This window comes from Gossypium hirsutum, chromosome A12 (genome assembly GCF_007990345.1).
Source record: "Gossypium hirsutum isolate 1008001.06 chromosome A12, Gossypium_hirsutum_v2.1, whole genome shotgun sequence".
Taxonomy (NCBI): Eukaryota; Viridiplantae; Streptophyta; class Magnoliopsida; order Malvales; family Malvaceae; genus Gossypium; species Gossypium hirsutum.
Window position 1 is genome coordinate 30,471,694 of NC_053435.1, and position 21,477 is coordinate 30,493,170.

General features: G+C 34.4%; 1 pseudogene; it reads left to right on the plus strand.

Moving 5' to 3' along the window:
- The first annotated feature begins 18,364 nt into the window (after positions 1-18,364).
- On the plus strand, positions 18,365-21,077 carry LOC107926199 (cytochrome P450 81Q32-like; annotated as a pseudogene).
- Positions 21,078-21,477: the final 400 nt, after the last annotated feature.

Below are 21,477 nucleotides of genomic sequence, written 5' to 3' on the forward strand. Positions count from 1 at the left end.
GTAAAAATATGTTTATTTCTTTGTCAGTGGCCATAAAAATTGGCTTAATGGAGTAGGCTACGACCTACGAATCTATGCATGATTTTATTTACATGTGATGGGTTATTACCAATTGGAAATGAGTCACGTGAACGAGCCAATTTCGGACAAATTAAAGTGACATGGAAACCCATAAACACTAAATGGGAAATAACCTTTCATGTATGAAATTAATGATATGAGGTTTCCATACAATAAGATTCATCAAAGATTTGCAATTGCATAGTCATGTTTTATTTCAAAAATTGACAACCATTATGTATAGATGGTAGAAAGGGTGACCAAAGGCTTGGCAAATAACCTATTAGGGTCCACATGTTTAGACACACAACCGTGTGTCTAGGCCGTGTGTGACACACGGTTCCTTCCCATGGGTGTGGGCATACGGGTAGGCCATACGTAAAATTCTAAATCAATAGTGCATACGGGTAGGCCGTACGAGCGTGTGTACTTGTTGTGTCTAAAAGACAGTGTTGTCCACGGGCAAGCAGTACGGGCGTGTGCTATGGCTGTGTTGATAAGTCAGCATTGCCCACCGACGAAGGGCATGGGCGTGTGTGACCACATGGCCCACTCACATGGGCGTGTGATAATTCAAATTAGGGAAGTATTCCTAAGATATCCAGGGTCTATCGAACACTCCTGGTTTGTCCCAAACTACCTTTGGGTGTGTCTAGGGCCTCGTAAACCTATATAAGAGACGAGTTGTTCGTAGGTGAAAAGTTTTATATTTGAGTAAAACTGGTGACCCAAAATTGGTATGTTTCAAAATGTAAAGTCCCGGTGATGCCTCGAACCCTATCCTGGTTTCGGGTACGGGTGAAGGGTGTTACAGTTCGGATAATGCCTACCATGTGGCCATTAGTCCTATCAATGTATATTTTTTTTATCTTCATCAAAATCTGAAGGATCTGTTAATCATTAAGCTTTTGGGGCATCAGATTAAGAATTAATGACTTGCAAAAGACAATTTGATTATATCCCCTTGAAAGTGCATGTTTATCCTTACTCTTTCTCACAGTTTTTCTAAACTTTGGGCGTTCTTCCACTAGATTAACAGTGAATACCATTATTTCCAATTTTTGAGGTAGATCTATAACGTATGGATCTTGCACACTTTCTCCGTCAAAAGAATCTAAAATTGTTGGACATGTGAGTTCAACTCCTGATTGCTTCTTTTGTCCACCCATCATTTCCTCAACTAGTTTTATAGCTTCTTGTAGTGACGTTCCTTCCAGCCCATCCTGGTATTCTTCTATATGTGTGAACCCTAGACTATAATTACATGCAAACCTCTAGAGTATTACATGTGAACCCCATATGTTAGATTTGTGAGACCCTAAACTATTATTACATGTAAAACCTATATATTGCATGCGAACTCCATAATAAACCCTAAATTGTTATTACATGCTAACCCTATATATTGCAGGTGAACCCCATATGTTAGATATGTGAACTTTATATGCTGAATGTGTAAGCTTGTATGATTACCACGAAAACCTGCTAATAATAATATGTGAACCCATGTGTTTAATTATGCGTACACTATATATGTTAGCATGCAAACCCTACCTATGCGAGCTCTACTTATTAACATGTATGTATGTGTTAGCCAAACTAAGACTGTTAATATATGTGAAGATATTGTATATGTGAAATTTATGTGAATAAATTCATGAACACATGCCATTAAATGTCAATATGAAATATTGAAGGTAGCATCAAATGATGATAAAAGGCATAACATGCTAGGTATATATGCATTATTACATGGAATTAGGTAAGGAGGATGAAAGAGTTCCATAAGAGATAGTGGCAATTTAAGTCCACACCAAACGTCAATACTGCACGAAGTATGCGGCAATGTCGTCAAAACTAGATAAACCGGGAAGATAGTTTAAAAAGCCATCCAAAAAACTAGGCAACCGGGATGGTAAGTTATTGTAGTAAAAATCATCGTTTCAAATGACAAGTGAACGACCATCGTCACCAGAAGTCAAACCCAAGATAGTCAGTTATTGTTATGTGTTTTGGAGTATCGAGCAATGCTCGATGGAAGATAGGATGGGTGGGTGGGAACTTTAAATCATAAATTGCATTGCATCATATATAAATCGTTTATACATTGATTTACTATATGTTCCATGTATTATGCTTGGTTCACTACTATGCTATTAATTACATGTTTTACCGTTTGTCTTCAATTATATATAATGGTTTAAAAATTAGACTCACATTGAGTTGTCATAAGCTCACTCCCCTTTCTTTATCTCTTAGGTAACGCAGCAAATTAAGACTCAGGATGGCATCGGAGGAACCTCGGATTAGTAGGTCGATTTTCATTATTATTACAGTTTTTATTAAAGCTTCCATTAATCATTTTATTTCAGGTTGTAATTATTAATTATTTCTTACTTTTATTGTTAAATATGACTCCTATTTTCAGTCAAATTTGAAAAATAATCTTTCAGTTAAACTCTATTTACTTGTTTCAATCAAACACTGATTAGTTTAGCTTATTTTATTATTATTTGATCTATGAATTTAGCCTATAAATAGGCTCTTTTACAACCTTAGAAAATATACCCATTAGAGATTAGAACTCATAACATATTTAGAGAATTTTGTGTTTACGTTTTGTGGGTTCTTTGTTTTCGGGTTTTCGAGGTTTAGTTTTTATCTCCATCTTTTGTACTCTTCATTCTTTTGCCATTATAGTAAAATTATCTTTGCCCGTGGTTTTTTATCCTCTTTGGAGGGGTTTTTCCACGTTAAATTTGTGTGTTCCATTTCTCAATTTATTCTGCTATTTTCTTATTCGTTGCTTAATCGAGTCGAAATCCTAACAAGTGGTATCAGAGCTAGTTCAATTTTCATAGATCAGCCCATTCAGAGATGCAACAACAAGGTTTGAAATTGAAAAGTTTGATGGTGAGACAAATTTCAATCTGTGGCAAGTTAGGATGATGGCAATTCTAGTTCAATCCGGTTTGAAAAAGGTTGTTACTGGGAAAAAGCCTGAGAATCTAAATAAAACTGAATGGGAAGAGCTTGATGAAAAGACTTTGTCTGCAATCCAGTTGTGCCTCGTGAATACGATATTGCAGGAGGTATTGATGGAGAAGACCTCATCCGCCTTGTGGAAAAGGTTAGAAACTTTTTATGCGACTAAGTCACTGGCTAACCGTTTAGTGTTAAAACAACGTCTATTTACGTTTCGCATGAACGAAGGTGAGGTTCTTAGAGATAACATTAGTCAATTCATTACTCTTTTAAATGATTTAAAGAATGTTGAGGTTCATATTGACGATGAAGATCAGGCTAAGCTATTATTGTGCTCTTTACCCCCTTCATACAAGTCTTTTAGGGAGACCCTGATTTATGGCAGAGACAAACTCTCGTTCGAAGATGTGAAGGGTCATTTGTTGAGTAGAGACAAACTGAAAAATAAGTTTGGTTTGGATACCAAGGCAGATAGGCAACCTTCCATTTTGGTAGCATCAAAGAAACGAGACAAAAGGTGTCGCTATTGTAAAAATTTAGGTCACGTCAAAGCAAATTGTTATAAACTACGAAATAAAAGAGCTGCTGAGAGTAACGAGGAAGATGTAGCTGGTGCTAATTTGGCCGATGAAAGCGGTGATGATTTCCTATTAGTGTCAACTAGCAATAACTCCAAGCTCACGTTTGAGTGGATCCTAGATTCAGGATGTTCTTTTCACATGTGTCCCAATAGAGAATGGTTCTCTACATACAGTTCAGTTGAAGGTGGAGTTGTGCACATGGGAAACGATTCATCTAGTAACGTAATTGGTATTGGTACTGTTAAAATGAAAATGAACGATGGGACGATTAGGACACTCTCAGATGTCAGGTATGTACCTAATTTACAAAAGATTCTCATCTCCTTAAGTATTTTAGACTTGAAAGGATGCAGAATCAACATCGAGTCGAGCGGCATTAAAGTATCTCGTGGAGCTTTCATTTTGTTAAAAGGTAAAAGAACTGGCAGTCTTTATATTCTGGAAGGTTCTACAGTGACCGGTGAAATCGAACGTCCCTCGTCCGTTACGGAGTTGAAGTCAACTTGTTTGGAGCGGAGGCAACTTGGTCAAATGAGGGAAAAAAGTGTGACTGTTTCGTTGAAGAGAGGTTCTCTTTTGGATGCAGGTTTTGAAAAGTTAGGGCACTGTGTTCGTGAAAATCAGACCCGGGTTAGTTTTGATTTGGCAGGGTACAAGTCGAAAGCTAGAAGTCTTCTAGTTTCTAAGCACAAATTTGACTCAGTTAATTCCCTGCATAGTTCAAGATAGGCTCGTGGCGAGCTTTGGCAAAGATGGCGTTGTGGAAATATGAGTCAAGGTGGAGATTTGTTAAATATGACTCCTATTTTCAGTCAAATTTGAAAAATAATCTTTCAGTTAAACTCTATTTACTTGTTTAAATCAAACACTGATTAGTTTAGATTATTTTATTATTATTTGATCTATGAATTTAGCCTATAAATAGGCTCTTTTACAACCTTAGAAAATATACCCATTAGAGATTAGAGCTCATGACACATTTAGAGAATTTTGTGTTTAAGTTTTGTGGGTTCTTTATTTTCGAGTCTTCGGGGTTTAGTTTTTATCTCCATCTGTTGTACTCTTCGTTCTTTTTCCATTATAGTAAAATTATCTTTCCTCGTGGTTTTTTATCCTCTTTGAAGGGGTTTTTCCATGTTAAATTTGTGTGTTCAATTTCTCAATTTATTCCGCTATTTTCTTGTTCGTTGCTTAATCGGGTCGAATTCCTAACATTTATATCCTAGATAGAAGTAGTTTAGCTTTTTTATTTTAATGCACGACACTTAGTTAATACTCTATTAATTGCATGCTATCATGGTTTAGAAATATATTATTTTAAATAATTGTTTTTTGCTGTTTTCAAAATACTGAGAGTTTTGGTAAAATCCTTTCTTAAAAACTTTAATCGATTTTCAAAACAGTCACGTTAATAATGTTGTTTTTCTAAAAACAAAAGACCGTTTTTCATACAAATCAATGCAAACAAAAGAAGGGTTTCACAAAATCACTTCGGTGATCGAATGTAACTCCTTTCACTTAGCCGAAACTCAAAGGTCGGGTCGAGGGTGTTACATGAACATTCAAGGCTCGAGTCTGATTTTTTTTCAATGTTCATAATATATTTTAAGGTAAACTATAAAAATAGTCATCTAATTATTTATGTGTTTCTATTTTGGCCACTTAAGTTTAAAAGTTTCTATTTTAATCACTAGCATTATCGAAATTTAATATTTTGGTCACTCGTCCATTAAATCTTTAATTGTAGCTCTTTTTATTGGCATAATAACAAATTTAGTCCTCCAACATTTTTAGATTCTATCAATTTAGTCTTAATTCTAAAATTTTAACAATTTTAGCCGTCAACTTTACACATTGGTCAATTTAGTTTTACTTATTAAAAATTCAAAAATAAAAAAATTTATTTAAAAGTTCTTTTTTTTTTGAGAAAAGTACATAAAATTTTATAAAATACATTAAAATTATAAATGAATGAATATTCATTTTTCTTTTTTTTTCTAATATAAAATTTATTTATTAAAATAATACTTTTACAAATAAAATATTAAAAAACATAAACAAAAGTTAAACTAGTTCAAACTTTTCCTTCTTTTTTTTGTTTTATAAATAATAAATTTTATTCTGTGTATGGTGTTATTCCTTAGTCCTCATCAAGGATGACCTTTCCATAAAATATGATATCCTTTCCATAAAGGATATCAGTTTGCATAATTCCTTCAAATATTTCTTTGACTGAATATTAAATCATTATTTAATAATTCTAGTGAAAATAGTTCCAATTAGAATTTATATGAAACTCAATTCATATTTTATTTTAAATGGATCCCACATCAAATATGTACACATACCATTACTAATATTTAACTTTGTCAAATCCAAAAATTGTAGAAAAACAATTATAAAGATACAAAATCAACATCAAAAGCAGCAGATTAAGGACAAATTTAAGTAATAGAATATTACAACATGAACTTCTAGGGGGTGGTACTATGGTGTCTTGATCCTTGAATCTACAAAAAATATATATAGAAATATATGAAAGATGTATTTTTTTACATAATTTATTTCAGTTATATTTCACATAAATTTGGGGGCAAGATAGCTATTACTTTTTAATGAAGACACTAAACAAGGGTTGAATTTGCTAAAAATTTTAAAGTTGGAGTTGGTGGACCATGAGAAGTTGTTGATGTTGTATAGTGAGGTTGGGGAGTTGTTGAACTAGTGCTCTGAAAATAAAAAGTAAAAAAAAATTATCAATAGAAACATGAAACAAGTTGCAAAATAATTTAACTTCACTACAAAATCCGACAACCTACATGTGTTCCTACAACCCCTAGGGTCACGGACTTAGATTTTTCCCACACAATCCATGCGGCCTTAGGCAGTTTCTTCGTCCCAAAAACACCTAAGTCATCCTAACTCGCACCAAATTAGGATTCAACAAAATTCCTCTAAGGAACCCATGAAGAACACCAGAAGAACGAAAAAAGAAAGAACTCGATTACAAAATCAATGGTACAGATCAAAGTACATCAATGGTACAGATCAAAGAACTCGATTCCTCTAAGGCCTCTATTTATAGTTGAGGCTCCCCAAAATCAACTATACAGATCAAAGTTCATTAATGGCTAAGATTAAAAGCTATCTACAAATCAAATCTCTAAGATTACAGAATCGTATCTTTTAAAGATTATATATCATATCTAGGGTTGCATATCTTTGAAGATCACTTTTCATATTTGCCAAGCTCTATAGATGGGCCTTCAATCTATCCAAGCAACGGGCCAGTCCAGTTGGGCCAAATGACCTCTTTTGAACACGATGGATTGCACAAGTGTGCCATGGTTGTGGGCTCTCATGTGTGACCTATGACACTATAACTATGTCCTATTTGGAAGGATTTTTAGGAACCTCTTCTTGCTCCCTCTCTTTATCAATCTTGCCCCACAACGACTCACCCGTATTCAATGCCAGAATAGGGTTATGGAGCATTATCGGACTTATAGCACATATAACTGTACTTTTCTTATGCATTCAATCAATTCGTACAATCATAATCAATTTGTCCCTTGCAATAGTTTACAAGGCCTTGAACATGCTTTAAAAATAGTTCGGGACTAAATAGATAATTCAGAACAAATTTTGGAAACTTAAAAAATTTTGCTTCAAACAGGGGACACACGCCCGTGTGGGCAAGCCGTGTGTCTCATACGGCCACTAGACATTCCTATGTCACTGGCCGTGTGAAAACTAGGGGTACATACTGACTTGGGTCACACAGCCAACCACACGCCTGTGTGTCTAGCCCATGTGCCCTTCGAAGTGGCTACGCACGCCCGTGTGCCAGGCTATGTACTAGGCCATGCCAAAACTGTAAGGTATATTGACCTATGCAACACGGCCAAGTCACATGCCCGTGTGCTAGGTTGTGTGCCAATTAAGGGGTATACTAACTTGTACCACACGGCCAGTCACACACCCGTGTGTGAGACCGTGTGGAGTATACTAACTTCATTTTAATTTTAACACCAGGGGAACATGACCCTGTGTCACACACAACTGAGACACATGCCCGTGTCTCTACTCATGTGGAGAAAAATAGGCTATTTCCAAAGCCAATATGCCACCCTATTTTTACATATCTGCACAAATATAATTTGCAACATTTTATAACTCAATAGGCAGCCAATCCACAACATTTCATGCATATTTTATACCAATTTGACATATAATTCAAATACCTAAAAAATATCGTGCATTTTCCATTCATATGTCTACTACTTACCAAAACATACCATATTTGAATACTTATACACAACCAAAACATTATACCAAGTTAAGCCAATCACATGGCTTTAACTCATACCACAACATGTACCAAAATCTCTATCTCAAGTAACCATAACTATCATTTTTATAACTAGCCTATACATGCCATATTTACAAATTTCCATGAGTTCAAAGGTATGAATCGACAATTGGATAGTGTGGTGCGTAACTCCAACTTATCCGAATCGAGCGAGCTATTGAACCTCTATAAAACATGAAAAAGAAACAGAGTAAGCTTTATAGCTTAGTAAACCCGTATAATTCAGAATTTAACTTACCATTTATACATAACCAAACAATTAAACAAAGTATATCAAATTCACTGCCAAATGCCTATACATAAGCATTCATCAACAAGTTAGTCACATAAGTGTATGTAATCATCCATTATCTCAATTTAATACTCAATATATTGTATCATATCAAATTCACATATATCATGTGCATCATTTGTAACATTTCACTCTCAATCATATAAACAGTAATTCATTCGATAACAGTAACTCATTCATTTAAATAGTACTTCATCCATATACAGTAATTCATCCGTGTAACACATAGCTTTTTCACATAACCAATAACAAAATTTATGCCCGTTGAACCTATTAGAGTATCGAGGGATTGTGACAACCCAAATTAGACCCTGGTCGAAATGTGGTTTCGAGACCACATTACCGAGCCAAAAATTTATTTTTGTGTTTTAATTACATAAATTTTTGTGTGACAGCGAATATATGAGAAATTAAATGCTTAATATTAGCTTTAGGATTGTGAATTAATTCGAAAAGGACCTAGTTGACGAAGTTAGAAAAGATGATAGATGAATTATAAGGAGTAATTAATAATAGGGAGAGGAAGCATGGCTTTGCATGTCAAATTGCCCATAAAATACATGGTGGCCGGCCAAGGAGTGATGATGCTCCACTCATTCTAATTTAATATGTTTTTTTTGGTTAACAAATGATGGGAATAATAATAGGAAAGTGAACAAAAAAAAATGGGTGTTCATACTTGCCATCTCCTAGCCGAAAAACCAAGAAAAAGAAAGGGAGAAAAATTTTGAAGAAGTTCGGCCATTGCTTGTATCTAGGAGGAGTGTTTGATGTTGTGGCATGAAAATGAGGGAGTTTGAATGCTTAATAAGGAGGGAAGAAGGAGTGTTCATGTTTTCTTTCTTTTGCAATTGTCGTAACTAGAGGAAGAAGAGGAAGCAAGATTCGGCCAAGGTGGTCCTTTAGATCAAGGTATGTTCAATGATATTTTTGGAAGTTTACACAACCTTTGGGTGATGAGTCTAAATTCTATCTATCCCATGGTTGGATTTGGGGTTGTTGGAGAGTTAGGATTCGGCTAAGGAGCTTAAAAATTTTAGTTGATACCTTGATGCTATTAGCATGCTAGTTATATGGATGTGTTAAGTTGCTTGTTATGTTAGCATGAAAGTTGAAATTGTTAAGCTATTTTGTTGGAGGTGCCGAATTTAGGACTAAGAAGAGAATGAGTATTCGGCTAACATAGTGGAAAGGTGGGTGTTGCCGATTGCTAGATTTAGACTATGGGAGTGGCTATAATGGGCATTAAGATGTGGAACTTAAGAAATGTAGTTATATGTGGATTTACATGATGTTACAAATAGATGTGAAAATATGCTAGATTAGGAAAATTCGATCAAGTGTTCATGAGATGAAATTAGGTGTTTAAATGATGTTATAGTTGACATTGTACATATATACATACATTCAGCCATCTAATTGAGTATGAAGGTGGTGTTAAATCTAATTGTGATGCCCATTCCGAAGTATATATACATATATATATACATAAGTATGCCCATTCGTGATGTTACCTTTAATTATGTGTATAATCGACTAAATGGGTAATTAGTGAGGATGGTTGCCGAATATACAAACATACATATGCATGTGTAATTGAATTATGAATGTTTAGCAAGATGGTTAAACTAGTTGATTTATTGATTAAGCTCAAGGAGTTAAAGGAGGAGAATCAAGCAAAGGCAAAGAAAAGATCATCGAGTAGCCGAGTTGGAACCGTCTTACCCAACACAAAGTAAGTCATTAAGCATATAGTTTGTATTAATTTAAATGGTCATAACGTCTATGTAATGATGCTGAATGGAATGATAAATATATATATACATGTATGCATGTGGTGATGAAAGTGTTGAATGAAAAGAAAAGAGGTGAGATATATTGAGTCGTTGATCTCGGCACTAAGTGTGCGGGTAAAAACATTTATGATCATGAGATTGGCACTAAGTGTGCGGGTTTAAATTGTACAGCACTAAGTGTGCGAGTTTGATTATATAGCACTAAGTGTGCGAGTTTGATTATATAGTACTAAGTGTGCGAGTTTGATTATATAGCACTAAGTGTGCAAGTTTGATTATGTAGCACTAAGTGTGCGAGTTGATTATATAGCACTGAGTGTGCGGACTTAATATATACTTTTGAATCACTATGGACACTAAGTGTGCGACATTATTAAGTTGATCACGGACAGCGGATCGGGTAAGTACCTTGAGTTCATGGCTAATAGGCGCTATGTTTATATTTGGAGTTGAGCTTGGTAAGTTTGAACCTATGTGACAATTATAACTGAAGTCACGTACATAAGATTTATCGTGGAATAGGTGAAAAGTCGTTTAGTTGTATGATTGTAACGAAAATACAATGATGTATGAAAATGCCTCAAATATCCTATTGATTAGTATATGGAATGTGAATGCATGACTTGGTATGAGATTGAACCGATAGGTCTAAGGAACTATGGTATGGTTCGGTATGGATGGAGTAACTAGCCTCGTTCCATGTTGTTTCCTCTTGTGATAATGTTATTAATGGATGGTAGTGCATTGCTTATGACTTACTGAGTTATATACTCACTCGGTGTTTCCTTGTCACCTATTTTAGGTTTCTTGGACTCGTCTCTTTTTGCGTGATCGGGCCGTCATCAAAGTCATCACACCGGCTAGCAACTTTTGGTATCTTCTTTTTAGTCGGTCTAGGAGAACATTTCGGTATGTATAGGCTAATATGTTTTGTTGAAATTTGGTATGTAAACTTTTAGCCATGCGAAAATGGCATAAATGTTCGGATGGGTTTGGTTCTATAATGTTAGGTCGTAAGTCTTGGAAATTCGATTATTATGCCATATGTCATGGTTGATTATTTTTGGTGTCAAAATTCATGATATGGCAATAGTGTAGTAGGGAGATGTTTGACAATGATTAGCCCTTGGCATGGCTAGTCATGATCATGATTTGTGATATGTATGATGAATTACTAGTTAGATCAAGGAGAAATCACGAAATAGGCATAGTTGCTTTAGTAACAGATGCTGGCAGCAGCAGTGACGTGAGATTGGAAAATCACTAAAAATAGTACGAGTGGAATTAATTAATGAATAAATTATGTAATCGAAGCTAGATGAGTCTATTTTCATATAGAAGAAACGAAACGACTATATGAGCCGTATGTTAGGAGATAATTAAACTCTTGTGAAACAGGGACAGAGCGATTTCTGGATTCCCTGTTCCGACTTTAGAAATTCATTATAAATTAACCAGAGATAATTAGAAGTCATGCCATATGTGCATGGATTTCTCTTCGAGTCTAGTTTCTATAGAAACAAACGACATCAGTAATGAAGCCCTGTACAGGGAGATATCCAAGTTGTAATGCGCAAAGGTCAGTGTAGTCGATCCCTGTAATATGGGAGACTTCGACTAATAAACTGTACTAATTGGCCCAACCAAAAATTCTATAAAAAATATGTAGATGGGCATATGAGTCTAGTTTCAGGGAAAATTTACGGAACTGGATTTCGAGTTTCAGAACTCAAGATATGATTTTTAAAGTGACTAGTACGCAGATTGGCAGCTTGTCTGGGAAATTTTTTTTAAGTGGTTTGAAGTCTGTTAGCACCTCGTGTTCGACTCCAGCGACGGCCTCGGGTTCGGGGTGTTACAGGGATACTCGGGTGATATATGTTACATATAAATCATTAATTCATCGATTCATTATCATTTCTACTCTTTCAAGCTATGATCAGTAAGCTCCTTTTGAGCTTATGGACAGTAAGCTCTATTGAGCTGAAACAGTAAGCTCCGACGAGCTGAAAATAGTAAGCTCTTACGATTTGATATATTGGTAAGCTCATATGAGCTATGGTGAGTCCTCAACACATGCAGGATCTCAACCTAAACGGTAACCTTAGTGACATGTCACTCATATCCTACGAATTCCTACGGTTCAAACGGGGCTCGGTAACCATTAGACTATATCAACAAGGCATTTGAATTTCAAGTAAATCATTTACTCAATTACATACATCCATTTCAATTAATTACAAGTATTTAAAAGTTTGATTCAAATTATACGAACTTACCTTGAGTTGCTCGGATGAAAATTATTGACTATTCGTTCACTTTTCCTTTGCCCCGATCTAATCTCGATCTCAGCTTGTCTTGATCTATATATTATCAAATTTAACACATTCAGCATTCGGTCTATTCAATTTAGCCTATAATTTACAATTTGGAAAATTTACACATTTGCCCCTAATGTTTCACATTTTCACAATTTAGTCATTATCACATAAAATTGCAAATTCATGCAATTTAGTACAAATTCATACTGGTTGAATATTACCCATTCCCATATCAGCCCATATTTTCAATTTATTCACACTTTTAACCACCACATTTGACATTTTCTCAATTTAATCCTTTTTTGACATTTTTGTCAAAAATAACTTTACAAAAACTATTAATCTAACATTAAACCTTCCAAATCTATCATAATTCATCAAATTACTCAAGCATTCAACAATGGCAACATGATAAATCTTTAACAATTTCAAAATCTAGGGTACGGGCTAGCTAGAATATGAAGAAACGATCTCAAAAACGTAGAAATCATTAAAAACGGGACTAAAATCACTTACCAATTTAATCCCAAAGTGACCGAACCCTAAATGCATGAAAATGGCTTCCTCCCTTTGAATATTCGGTTGATGATGAAGAACATAAAAAAATGATATGTGATTTTTATCATTTAATTATGTTTTTACTAATTAAATTACAAAATTATCCTTATTCATAACCCATTTAAATACCTTAATATATGTCCATATATGTCCACTCACCCTTCAAATGGTTTAATTACCATTTAAGGCCACCATATTTAAAAACCAAAGCTATTTGACACCTTTATCTAATAGAACATCACTTTTGCGTTTTACGCTATTTAGTCTTTTTTCTCAAATTAACTATTTAAACGATAAAATTTCTTCACGAAATTTTCACACATACATGCTATCATATTGTAAACATTAAAATAATAATAAAATAAATATTTTGAATTCAGATTTGTTGTCTCGAATGTAACACCCCTTACTCGTATCCGACACCGAGACAAGGTTCGAGGCATTACCGGACTTAAACTCACTCAAACATACAAAATCAGGACATAAAAATGAATCCAAATTAAAACCGTTCATACAAGTGCAAATTTTCCCTTATATGGGCTTACAGGGCCAAAACATACGTTGGGAGTGGTTCGGGACTAAACCGAAAACTTTTGGAACTTCTACTACACTTAGAAAATTTTCATACTTTGGAGAGTTACACGTCCGTGTGGGTAGGCCGTATGGTCACACACGCCCGTGTGGCTTGGGACACGCCCGTGTCTTCAGCTTGTGTAACTCTCTGACTATGACGTCATTAACAAAATAAGGTCACACGGCCAAGTCACACGCCCGTGTGCTTAGGCCGTGTGGTGAATTAAGTGCAAACTTCACACAACCTGGGCACACGCCCATATCCTGAGGCCGTGTCCTCCACACGGCTGAGACACATGGTCGTGTCTCTATCCGTGTGTTTACTATTGGGCCTTCTGTTTGCATTAATTAGGGTACAGGGGACACACGGCTGGATCAGACGCCCATGGGACGGACCGTGTGTCACAATCGACCTAGACACATGCCCATGTGTCTAACCATGTGGACAATTTCTAGGCTATTTTCCAAGCCATTTTTCACCCTTAAACACTGACATACTCATTTCATGGCATGCAAAATGACACATTTGATTATTCAAGCATTCACATTCATGGTAAAATTATGACTTGGTAATGTCAACATATCACCTATTCAAACTATCATGCTTTCATATGGCATTCCACACCAATTTCATATTTGTCTATCATATTTACTAACCTACTTTCAAGTTACACACTTGCATCACCTTTATTGTCATGCATATTAATTCATATTTCATACACCAAACATACATGCCATCCATCACACTCATTAACCATAAGCAACCATAACCATATTAAAGCCTAAGCACATTTGCATGCATGCACCAATAATTAGGGTTACAACCCAATAATCAATATGAGCCACCTCTCATGGCCATATACAAAATAATAATAATACCTTCATGAGCCAACATATTTGGCTAATCAATATGACACATAACAAAAAGACGAAGTCCCTATGCATACCATACTCAAAATGTTGAGACTAACTATACCCAAATGTCTAGTTGGTAGTGTGATCGAGCCTCCGACGTCCTTCGATCCCTGAGCTAGCTTGGCGATACTATAAGAAAATGAAAAGAGATAGGAGCAAGTATAAAGCTTAGTAAGTTTACATGCAAATAAATAGCAACATAATCATATATATAAATACCAATGACATAACATAGTTTACTTATGTGTTATCATAAATTCATAGGCATAACTTACACAATTTCAATCTTACCAAAAGTTCCTCACATACCAAGCTCATTCATATAAATTTTTGTGCATGTCTGTACCAACTCGTAACACATTGTCACATTTCCTCATCATTGACTTACTTATTGAATAACTCACAGGTTTACCCATTGAACACTGGGAATACTATCGGATACACGGAAGACTTGCACATAGTGCTTCAAACATAGCCACATGCTACCTCATATCACAATCACACATTTCTCGCTCTTGAGATAATCACGAGCCTGCTCACACAAGCTGACAGTCAGGACGTAGCTACTCGGGCTGCTCACACAAGCTGACAGGTACCTGCAACACATGCTGGGCTACGTAGCCACCGGTAGAATGTACAAGACTAGCACCCGGATTTACATAATCACATATACACATAATTTCATGAGCTCATAATCACATAGTTCCTAGTGACATGTCACATTGTATCCTACATTATTCCTAAGATTCAAATGGGATTTTCTCGATAATGCATATTCATCGAACTCGTTCACAATGTCATGCTTATAGGCAATAAAGTCATTCATACACTCGTCATAATAATTAAACATAGAGATTCATACATAAATAAAACATTCAAACATGATATATCATTTCATTATTTACATATGAACTTACCTCGGTACAAAATATGGACAATTAATTCGATTTAGTCCAAAATCTTATTCTTTCCCCGGTCTAGGTCCGGACTCCGTTTTTTTTATCTATAATAGCAAATTCAGTTCATTTAATCATCACATTATTCAAATCAGTCCAAAAACTATATTTAGGCAAAATTATGATTTTTCCCTAAACTTTCACATATTTACAAATTAGTCCCTAGGCTCGTAAAATGAAATGTGTTCATTTTATTTGTTACCCAAGCCTAGCCAAATGTATTCCATGCTCATGTCAGCTCACATTTTCCTTTATTTCACATTTTACTACTCATTTTTACACCTTTTTACAAACAAGTCCTTTCCATGCATTTCCATAAAAAATCACTTAGTAAAAGATGTTAAACACACATCAAACTTTCATATTCTTTTATTAAACATCAAAATAAAAACATTTCACACATAGATCAAATTTCATATATAAACCCTAGCTCAAAATATGGCTAGAAATGGATAAATCATGCTTCAAGGACTTATAAAATGCAAAGAAAATAAAAAACGGGGCTAGGGAGCACCTACAATCAAGCTTGAAAAGTTGAAAACCCTATCTATGGAACCCTTGAAAATTTCGTCACACAAGGAGGAAGATGGACACAATTTTTACTTGATTTTTACCTTTTTATTTTTTTATTTACCAAAAGACAAAAACGCCCTTTAAGCCTTTTCTTTCAAAATTTTCCTATTCATGATCATTTTTGTCCAAAATTTTAGAACTTGGTCAAATTTCTATTTAAGGATCTCTAATTAATGATCCAATGCAATTTCATGCTTGAATCTTCTAGTACACAAGTTTTACAACTTATTCAATTTAGTCCCTAAAGTCAAATTGGATATTTTAGGCATAAAATTTCTTCATGAAAATTTCACACAAACATGAAATTGTATCATGAACCATCAAATAATCATAAAATATTTATTTCTATTTCAGATTCGTGGTCGCGAAACCACTGTTTCGACTAGGCCCTAATTTGGGATGTTACACCAAAACCACTGTTTTGATTAGACCCAAAAATGGGTTGTTACAATGACTTTCAACTTGCTTCCTCACTTTACATCTTTTAGGTTCTTCAAGGTATTTTTTTAGGATATGGTGGAGCAATTGATTCCATGTTTGCCCTAATCTAAAATTTCTCGATTGGAAGAGGAGACATCACACACATAAGCAAATTTTTGAAAGACCTCTCTCCTATAACCAATGAATACATCATCTGAAATTTCATCCCTCTTCCATAATATGGTAGAAATTGCATGGGGACATGGGACATTAGTTAAATCCCAAGCCTTACAACTACAATACGATTTTTCATGGTCAATCACATACATCAGTCCAACATACGACTTCAGACCTTTCAGCCCGATTTCATCTTACATGATAGTAGGAACTATGCTTTTTATTTCATTCTAATTTTGCAACAACTTTAGGACAGAATAAACCCACCCATTCCTTAGACTTTTTCATGTTTTTCTCTACCTACCCATTGTATAAACCCTCATAGCCTCTTGCCAACTATTAAAGGCTATTGACCTTGTTGGAATTATTGCAGTATTAAAAGCTTTAGAAAAGTTGTTGTCCATAACATCTGAGTGACATCTAGTGTCAAAATATGCGCTTAACCAATTTCTTGGGGGTTTACTCAGCAAACTTACTTGAGCTAAATGAAATTTAGTATCTATTGTAACTTTACAGCAAGCCCAAAAAACTAGCTTTAGTTCATCACCAACATGCACTTTCCACCAAATGGCATAGAAATGGGTTTCTTATAAAAATAATACAAAGAAATAATTACTAAAATTGTATGAGATACAAATTAATTGCAGAAATAGGCCGGAATTTATAGTGAACATGACTGCCGCCACATTGTCAGGCGACACCATCCAAACTCTACCACTAATTATCAGTTAACCATGCTATGAGAAAAAAAGTAATTTATTAAGTGGTGTCATCCGATAAATTAGCAGCACCGGTATAAATTTTTCAGAAATATCAATATTTCCTCCTAAATACACTAAAAATGGGATACGGGATAAAAATAATTTTTTTATCTGTAACAACTCTTTTTTTTCTCATTTTCTTAAACAAGCTTTTTTTTCTTTTTCGTTTTGCTAAACAACTGGACTTTCCTTTTTTGGCTAAGGAAGGGAGTATATACAGGATATTGTGCCGCCTGACAGTGTGGTAGCACCTATTAACGATAAATTTTTTTTAAAACTTTCAAATCTCACCTGACACATCGACAACACCATTTGATGTCAACTTTTTTTTTCTCTTTCAGTTTTTTTATTAGGCCTTCTTTTAAATAAAAAAAACCCATAGATGTTGCTTGGCAACACCACTATAAACCTGTTTTAGTTCTTTTTTTTTACTTTTTTTTAAAGAATAAAATCGATACCATCAAATGTAGCACCACTATAAAAAATATTTTTTTGTATTCATATAATTTATTTTTTGTATTCACAAAATATTAGTATTTTTTAGGTGTCGCATAATGACTTGGCGACACTAGTTAAATTTTTTTTCTTACCTCAGTAGGATTGATGGCTAAGGAAATTGTTTACAAATTTGAGAATGAAGTAACCGAAATCAAGTGTGACAATAAATCTGTAGTGACAATGGAAAAGAAAAATCAATTTTCCAAAAAAAACCAAACACATAAAAATCAAGTATCATTGTGTTTGAGAAAATAAAAGAAAAAAATGAAGTAAAGTTGATCCATTGACCAACTTGCAAATATTCTTTACCCAAGGCAAATTTTGAAGGATTAAGGGAAAATGTTGGTGTTTCCGTTAAAATAAGACAGAAATGTTGAAAATAATGTTATTTTTAATGTTTAAAATATTATTTTATTTTAACTTCTTCTGACATGGACGGGTGCTTAGGATATAGTTGAAGATAAAAGTTTTTGCTATAAATATGTGTAAATTGTTGGGCTAAGACATTCAAGTAAGAAAAGAAAAATTGTTCTTATACTTTTTATTTTCTTGCTTCTAAGTTTTCCTCTCAAAAGTTTTTTCCTTGTTTCTTCTCTCCTTTCCAACGGTCAAAGTTTTTTGACATCGTGGGTGTATTTATATTGGAGAAAAGATATCCATTGTATACTAAAATATCGCCTGAAACCCTACAACAAATCTTAGTTTGAGCAATGAAAATGGAAGAAATCTTAATCTACTCTTTGCTTTCGGCCCTTATACTATGGGTGGCCACCAAGTTAATCACCTCAACTCACAAAAATCACCCACCAAGTCCTCTGGCTCTTCCGATTCTGGGTCATCTCCATCTCCTCAAAGAACCCCTCCATCGAACACTCTTCACCCTCTCCCAAAAACACGGCCCATCTTCTCCCTCAAGCTTGGCTCTCGTTTCCTGGTCGTCGTTTCATCACCCTCTACCGTCCAAGAATGTTTCACCAAGAATGACATCGTCTTAGCCAACCGCCCTCGCTTCATCATGGGCAAGTACGTCGGCTATAACTACACCACACTTGGTCTGGCTCCCTACGGCGATCATTCGCGCAACCTACGTCGACTCTCCACCATCGAGATCTTCTCCTCCACTCGTTTGAACATGTTTTTAGACATTCGTAGGGATGAAGTCAGCCGCTTGTTACGCCGATTGTACCAGGTTTCCGCCGATGTGTTCGCCAAGGTAGAGCTGAAATCAGTGTTTTCGGAGCTGACGTTTAACATAATCATGAGAATGATGGCTGGGAAACGGTATTTAGGGGACGAAGCTACCCAGAATTCTGACGAAGGGAGGCCGTTCCGGGAGATGATTAGGGAGCTTTTCGAATTGGCAGTGTCTTCATATCCTGGAGATTTCCTGCCAATACTGTAGTTGGTTGATTACGATCGATACATCAAGAGGATAAAAGATCTGGGTAGTAAAACAGATGAATTAATGCAAGGAATGATCCATGAACATAGAAGCAACAAAGGCGATTTGAACATCAAAAACACCATGATAACCCATTTGCTATCTATGCAAGAATCTCAGCCGGAATATTATACTGATGAAATCATCAAAGGACTCATACAGGTCAGTTGGAATTTTCTAAGTTCTTTATTATTTGATTCCTACATGCTTTTTCAGAAATCTCCAGAAAAAAGGATTGATAAGCATCGTATTTTTTATATTTTAAAATTATTGAGGATCAGGCAATTTGGACTTTGCTAATCGATGATAACATTCCCATTTTTTAATTCATTTCTTTTTTTGGCGTACTTTTTAATTCTTTTCTTCTTCCCAGTTTTGTCTTTTCTTTTATTTTTCCTATTTCTAACTATTGTTTTTTTATTTTTTTTTGGATATAAAAATTTATTATTATAGTATAGAGTTATAAACTTATCCTGTAAATTTATTATATATTTAGGTTCACAGTTACCATAGTAATTTTTTTTTTGGTGTTTGATATTTGCATTTATTATATATATATTGAATAATTTTATTATAATGCTTAGAATTATTAATAGTCTATTTTCAACTTAAAAATAAGATGATAATGCACTCGAACTCACATTGTCTTATATTGGTAACAATGCTCATGTTAATTCGAATTAATACTCAATCGACTATTATATATTTAAATATGAGTAAAAAATGATAATTAAACTTAAAATTATTAAAATATATATATCCATGTTATATTAAGAGATATTAATATTTATTAATAATAGTTACAATAATTTTTAATTATGTTTGAATAAAATTATTAATATTTATTTACTAACATCAAATATTATTCTATATATAAATATCTTTTATTTAAGTTGAAACCATTTTTTTTTAATCAAGAGGGATATTACTAAGCTTACATCACATAATTTATTATTGGTTTGAATTTATTTTTGCAGGTCATTTTAAATGCAGGAACTGATACAACAGCAATAACATTGGAATGGGCAATGTCTAATCTGCTGAACAATCCTCATGTGCTAGAAAAAGCTAGAGCTGAATTAGACAAACTTGTCGGTCAAGAAAAACTGGTGGAAGAAGCTGATGTCGCAAAATTACCTTACTTACAAAACATAATTTCAGAGACACTTCGACTATATCCAGCAGCTCCACTGTTAGTTCCACATTCGGCATCTGAAATTTGCAGTATTGGAGGCTATGAAATACCCAAAGACGCAATTGTGATGGTGAATGCTTGGGCTATTCAAAGAGACCCCAAGTTATGGGATGATGCATTAAGCTTTAAGCCAGAGAGGTTTGAGGAAGGCAAAGAGATGAGTGACCAGATTTATAAGTTGATGCCGTTTGGATTAAGAAGAAGAGCTTGCCCTGGAATGGTATTAGCTCAACATGTTTTGGGGTTGACATTAGGGGCATTGATTCAATGTTTTGAGTGGGAACGGGTGAGTGAAAAGAAAATCGACATGACTGAAGGCCAAGGGCTTACTATGCCTAAAGTTCAACCATTGGAAGCCATGTGCAAAGCAAGTCAGCTCGGGAAGAAGTTACTTAGTTTCTGAAGTTGTTTGAGATTAGTAAACATTTTGTTTTTCGTTTTAATAATTTTTCGTGAAAAATGTCTTTCATGGCTGTGGCTTTCTGCTCGAAACCTGGTTTTTCATTGCATTTCATGATTTTACCTTTACATTGCAACTTGAGGGCAAAGAAGAATGTAGAACATAGAGCATATATATATATATATAAACTATTATAAGCCTTATCCAATTTCTTTATTATTTTAGGATTAAAGATATTAATGGATCGAGTTATTTACTCAAACTTAAAAGTTTGTTTAAATTTGAAGAAGATTTGGACTAAAATATTAGACTCCAAAAATGAGTTTAAATAAAAAAATGATCCATTTAAAATATAGATGGGGATCAGGCTTGAACATTCGAGGCCTGAGTTTGACTCATTTTCTATTTTCATAATATATTTTAGGGTAAACTATAAAAATAGTAATCTAATTATTTGTATGTTTCTATTTTGGTCATGTAGGTTTAAAATTTTTTATTTTAATCACTAATGCTATCGAAATTTAATATTTTAGTTACTTATCCATTAAATCTCTAATTGTATCCCTTTTTATTGGCATAACAACAAATTTAGTCCTCCAATAA